Source organism: Astatotilapia calliptera, chromosome 15 (assembly GCF_964374335.1).
Source record: "Astatotilapia calliptera chromosome 15, fAstCal68.1, whole genome shotgun sequence".
Lineage (NCBI taxonomy): Eukaryota > Metazoa > Chordata > Actinopteri > Cichliformes > Cichlidae > Astatotilapia > Astatotilapia calliptera.
The window spans coordinates 23,721,525-23,728,445 of record NC_137436.1 but is presented as its reverse complement, the minus strand read 5'-3'; positions in this window follow the sequence as shown (position 1 = coordinate 23,728,445).

Genomic DNA, 6,921 nt, shown 5'->3' with positions numbered 1-6,921 from the left:
AATTTTGTGCAGTGACACATTAAATGTATCTATTTTCCTGTAATGAGTGCATTTATTTGACAGAAACAACAAACCAAAAATCATTAGCATGAAAAAAACTGTTAGCCTCTGCTCAAGCTAACGACACCTGTGTAATGTGAACGCCGACTGCTCCCCCTGGTGGTGGCATGTTTTACAGCCCAAATAACACAACCTCATCGGCTTAGCTTGGCTGATAGCAACACAACAAACTGCTTAATTCTGCGTCCAGATCATAGCTGGTATAAATCGACATAGTGACTGTGATGTCACGATGTATGAAGCTATGAAGCCTCGAGCTTGGCAATGTTCACTTTGGTGTTTTGAAACCAAAGAGCACACCATAATCATCGTCTGAATCTGAGAATGACCAGCATTTATGAAACTGAGTTAATGCACAATATGACCTGAAAGCAGACGGGGAAAAAAGGCAGAGGCGTCCCTTTTCAAATGTGGAAGCTACATCCATCTTTTACCCTGCTTTTATTTGCTCCAACAGAAGCAGTTTAACTGGCGTGAACAGCCTTCTCTGTTCAAGGCTGTGGCTCTTCATCTTCTTAAAAGCATATATTCATGTTTAAGTTAGCTCTGCATGGGGGAGATACATGTTTGTACTGGATTTCTCAGCACAGTATATGAACTGAGCAGTCATTGTTAATACTCGTGCCTTTCTTACTGCAGCACGTCTAACCGTCTGCCGTGAGACGCTGCTGGAGGTGGCTGCTTGTTTTTGGTCTGTATAAAGGAGGAAAGTAAGGGTCGTTTTCAGGCCCATGCAGGCCTCAGCACGGCTGAGGTGAGGCCAAGGTCGTCAGGGTGGAGGTGCTGCAGTGCCATCCATCAGCTGCCAAGGCTCCAATTATGCAGCAGAGTCCTAACCAAGCGTGAGATGTCATTACACAGATGGAGCTCTAGAGGAGAGAGAGTGAGTCTGCATCTGTTTGTCTGTCAGGCTGCATCAGTGTTCAGCTGTGTGTGTGTGTGTGTGTGTGTGTGTGTGTGTGTGTGTGTGTGTGTGTGTGTGTGTGTGTGTACACATTTATTATCTGAGGCAGGATAGCTAGAAACAGTCTTGTCTATAGTATTCTTTATGTGTGAACAGATGCTTCCAGCTGTGGGCTGGCATATGATAATCTGTGTTGCTTTTTAATGTCACCTGTGAATTCTTAACATGATAGATGAATCTACCTCTGCATTACTTACCGCGCAGTAAAGACGTGCTCCACCAGGCTGTGTGCGCACAGTGTGTGGGCAGCTGTTGTCAACATTCAAACAGTGACAAGAGTTTGGTGTTTGGCAAACGTAAATCTCTGTGGACTTTCCGAGTCAGGCGTGAGCAACAGCAAAGTTAAAGCAACGCCAACAATTAGCTTGCTGACAATGACGTTTTACTCTGACACGAGTAAAGTTAAATTAAAAACAATGCTCCCCGACCTTCATGGCTAAAATAAAGTGTTTGTCTGTGATCTGTAGTGACCAGGTGAAGTAAATTCACCTAAGTAAAATTATAGTTACTTTAATATTTGTAATAAATTTTCCTTTTCCTCTTTTGATAGTGTCACTATATTAAACATTTTAAACTCTATATTTATGCATTACTTAATTATTTTACTTGTACAGCAGTAATATATATATAATTATACATGTTTTTTTTAAACATGGCGCCTTTTAAAAAGTAGAATTTAACTGCCCAACTGCAAAGCAGTGTCATTACGGTCATATTATTTATTTACTTATCAGTGTTTCTATGGAACAGGGGTGGAGGAACTCCAGGCCACAAAGATCGTGTCCTGCAGGCTTTAGATCCAACACAGCTGATTTAAATGGCTAAATTACCTCCTCAACATGTCTTGAAGTTCTTGTGAGGTCTGGTAATGAACTAATCATTTGACCCATGGTGATATCTAAAACCTCCAGGACACCAGCCCTTATGGCCTCGAGTTTCCGGCGCCTGCTATAGACCTTTATGCACAGTAAAGTATATGTAGATGTATATGATGGTATAAGACCTTTATGTACGCCAAACATCAAGGTGCCAGTTCCTCTAGTGGCCACTTGAGGATGAGAAGATGGAAATAGCTTTGAAGCCTCAGGGTGAGTGTTTTCAGCATCATCATCATATTGGTTTCCAAAAAATGGATGTGACGATGTCATGAGATTCTCATTAGCTGAAGAAGATACGAAGGATAACCTCCATCTCGAACCACAGCATAACCAAGTGTTACTAAACAGATTTAATTTTGAATACATGACTTTTATATATAATAGGATCCAGAATGAGGGACTGAGCCCATAAACAGGTAAATGTCTACAGAGGTCATATCAGAAAGCTGTTTTCCCATAAACTTCTACAGGACCAGAAGCCTTTTTAAAACCTCAACTATTGCCATCTGGTGGCCTTCAGACCAAACAGTGAGTGGAAGTGAAACTTAAAAATCCACGATGGGGCTCAAACTCCAGTGTGCTGGTCAAAATTTGTGTTTCTGGCTCGCACCAGTTGTTTCAGAGGGCAGGAACAAACAAACGATGTCACTGTTTGGTTACAGGACTTATTAGGGGAAAGGGAACAGTAATTGTGGAGGAACATAAAAATAGTCCAGCGGAAAATTCCCCACTGTGACTCTCAGGAGGCTCTGAGGCGACCAAACGCTGAAACAGAAACACAAGATCAGAATTATCATGAAAAAGACTCGAAAAGGTTTTTACATCAGAGGAAAACACTCAGCTGTCTCCAGCATCAAGCACCAAACTCCCACTTTCACCTCCTCACCAAAACTGACTCATAAACTTCTTCTAATTGCTGCTTTCAGCGTTTGAACTCGGCACCGTGAGCGCCCAGCGTCCTCATTATGAGAAGAGGTGAATTGTGGGTAGGATCTGCGGGTGGTTTGACAGCCCGCTGTGAGCGCTGATGTTTCAAAATGCGGGAAACAGGAGGAGGGAGACGAAAGAGAGGACGGATGAGATGGAACAAAAAAAAGAGATTAGAATTGGGGGAAAAAAGCTGGCGAGGGCGAGGAGCGAAGAAAAAAAGACGTGGGAAAGGAAGGAGATGACAGCGAGGGAATGGGGAGAGATTTGAGGAAACATACGGCAACGATAGAAACAAAGAGAGGAGAAGGAGGGGGGAGAGGAACTTTGGGAGGACGAGGTGGATAAAACTGAGAAGAAAACCAGGTGGAAAAATAGAGTGGTTGAAGAGAGTGGAGACAAAGTAAAGAAAAGTACAGGCAGGTGAGGAAATCAGAAAAAAGAGTAAATACGGGGTCACTTAGAAATGGCCCTGCGTGGTTTTCCAGTGATCATGTGTCTGGGAAGTTCTTATTTTGAAGAATAAGTTAACTTTCATCTCAATAGTCACCAGGACATGAAAACTGCTTGTCTGGAATCTTCCTCTTTCAGGTGCTCCCTTGCCACAGCAGATCATCTGCCTCCGTCTCACCCAGTCACCAGCATCCTCTTCTTTTACACCAACCTCTGCATGAATCTTCTCTGTGGTCTCCCTCTTCTCTTCCTGCCCAGGTGCTCTTCCGTCTTCAACATCCTTTGTCCGATATACCCACCATGCCTCCTCTGCACAAATCTGCATGCATGGAATAACAAGTCATATCTGATAAAACAACCTCCTTAGAAAGAATTAGCCGACTTTGACCCCTCCAAACATGATGTTTTAAAAAGCTTTTTTCCTCCCCGATAATCCAAGTACCATGTCTCTCTTCTATAATATCAGATAAAATGATGAGGTGATGACATTTATATCCAAAAAAAGTGAAAGGTTGCTTTTACCGTGACATCCAAATGTTCAGCAAAAAGACTTTTCTGGACATTCTGCAGAAATTCTTCCATGACTCAGTGACAAAAGGGGATACTGTGACCATAGTTCATATTTGGTCAGATACTGACTTGGTGACACTAATCTTTATACTTTTGTGACTGCACAGCTCTTCTGTGCTGCTGGGTTGAAAATGTGTTAGAATTTGTAGCTTTGAAGCGGATTTGAAGCTGTCTGTGTTTGTTTCCACTGGCCCAGCTTTGATTAAATATTTGGATTGTTTTTAGATTTTTCTATTAGCCTCTCGTGTACTCTGCATTGTCTCTCCACTGCAAAATTGCTTTAATACTAAAGCAGAAGAGCCTGAAATGTCATTTTTTTAATGGCCAGCAGAGGGCGGCTCCATGGTTTGTAAAAACAAATGTGATTTGTATTGAAATCTACCAGAAAATCAATCTTTTGTATCCTTGGTCTGTGACTTCAGGAAACACTTTAGCTATTGGTTTATGGTCTCAATCAATAGTCTCAAGTCTTTTTGAGTAAAGCATGACACTCATTTGTAAAACATGATCCCAATTAGAGTAAAAAAGCAGGATAATGTAGAATATTTTTAAGGGCAGGCCTATCTTATAATCGATGGACTGCCGCTGCACAGAGTGTCCCTCGACTTGTCATTCAACTCTGCTCTGCCCTTTTGATTCCTAGGTTAAGACAAAAAGAGGGTGATGGGAGAAAGACTCATGGGTGAGGTGCCTATGGCTTTGTCCATCTTGTGCACACAGTGGGTGAGGAGGAGGGCACAAATCAGCCGGAAGTTAAGTATTTCTTTAAATATACAACTCTCTGCAGTGACAAATGACAAGTCACCTGTTTGGATGTACGTCATTACTCTCCAGCTCTGCTCTCAGCTCTGCATGGGTTAGAAGTGGGACTGTGCGGGTACTGCAAGCTGCCTGGTGGCTGTTAAAATGCTGCTCAGGTCTGCAGCAGGCTGAGATCCAGTGAGACAGCCGGCAGCAAAAAGGCAGACAGCCTGAATCCCAAGCACACATCCTGCCTGCCTCAACGGAAAACATCTTCATCCACACAGCTCAGCTGGCAGCAGGAATTTTGCAATCAGACTTTTTAGTTGGAGGCAAAATTATTGGAGGAAAGACAGGACTGATGGGAAATGTGGTCTTAATTTAACCAAACACAACCAGCAACAATGCAGAGCTGCTCTTCGTCTGCTTCCGTAAAGGCCTGTGGTGTCTGCCACAGGCCTGCATATTTCTGCATAAATTAACAGATTTTTGGCTCATTTCTCCACTCGGCATCAAGTGTTTCACATAACTTGCTTGAGGGGGACCAGATCTTCCCAGTCATATGCAGTCATATGAAGAATTATTATTTCGTAGGCGTATTGTAATTGAATAAGAGGGAAAATATCTCCGGCGCTGTGTGAATTTTAGCTTCTTCTCCATCTGAAAGTGCCGTTAAAATGCAAAAGGTGAAATATGGGGGTTTCAGACTCCACCAGTGAGACATAACAATAAATAAACAGTCTCCTTTTGAAGTTACACTCTGTTTTGAGTTTGATTTCGACTAATCGATGACAGAGTCATTTCCTGAGGTTGCTCTTTTACTCATCCAGTTGGCAAATCCCAAATAAGATGTGCTCTTAAAGCTGCTTCAGTCTGCCCAAAGTCGACTCTTTGAGTACAACCCATGGCAGTCTTACTTTTGACAGCAGACTTTCATTTATAGTCATAGTCTTTTGACTAAAACATCATAATTTAGGCATCCACATTTTTTAGTTTTAGTCACACTATTTACAAAGCATCTCATTTTTGTTGGCATCAAATGCAAAATGTGTCCATATGTGTGCTGTTCTCTTCCTCCGAAACGCCAGCATTTTGTCGCGTTTTCATGAAAAACAGGGAGCGTGGAAGTTAGATTTCCAGTGGCGGATCACTCTTACTACACAGGAGATTACTTCTGCTTGGTACTCGTCTCGCCTTTCTACACAAGTTCTGATTGGGTCTCATCTCTTCAGAATATTTTCGCAGTTATCATCTTGTTTTCGTCAGAAAAAATCATAGTTGTGCGTTGGTCCTACAAAGACCCTACAGAGTGTTGTCCACATGCTGCAGCTGTTTTCCACCATCAGCGGCTACTGAGACAAGCAACCGGTCTGTGGGCTACTCTTGGGTTTTCTCTTGAGAGAAACTGAAGTTCTAACAGAGTAAAAAGTGAAAATCAATTGTTTAAAGCAATGAAATGTTTCTGTTATGCAAATAACTGAAAAACGTGTATGACTCAGGAGTGTAGTCTGTAACTGTAACTGTAATGTGTGTGTGATGTGAGTGAAGCTCCTCCTTATCATGCCGTTTCTCACTCCGTGCCATATCTGTTGTCCCTGATGGCTGATCTGTCCCTGTGCTGGAGTCTTGCTGTTAATCTCCTCATGTCTAGCTTTCCATGTACACATGTGGAACGTCGAGGAGGTCTCAGAGCACAGCCATGCCACCAAATATAAATTACAGCAGATGGAAATGCTGATCTTATTTTGACTCACAGCCCTTGCTGATATTTATGGGCGTGAGGAAGTGAGCCAAATATTTCTAAATGATTCTTTTTCTTTCTTTGCATATTTCCACTGACTGAGACCTCAGCATATGTGGAAATCATCTGCAGACTGTGCAGCAATTTTTATGTGTTAACAAAGAAAACAGACATTTACAGATGCTTCAGAGTCTGTTTGTTTGGATTTTTTGTGTGTTGCTTTGATTTTGTGCTTTGTTGAAATCCTTTATAGGGACTGAAATGAAAGGCATTAAGAAAACATCAAGCAAGGCTGTGAGTTTGGTTTCAGATCCAGTTACAACTGCTGTGTAAATCACTGCAGAAACCCAGCTAATAAATTATTGTAATTTAGTGTAGTCATGACTATAAAAAGGTATGTCCCCTGCACTTCATGTCTTTGGAGAAGAGTAAGTGAAAATAAATCACTTTTAGTCAGAATTCTTTTTATCTTAAAAACAAAAACTTGAGTGGAGTCTGTTTCTCAGGCTTCACACAGCCCAGACAAGCTCTTTAAATAATCCAGTGTGCTCGGGAGAATATGGCTGTAAGCATCCATAAAATGAGGC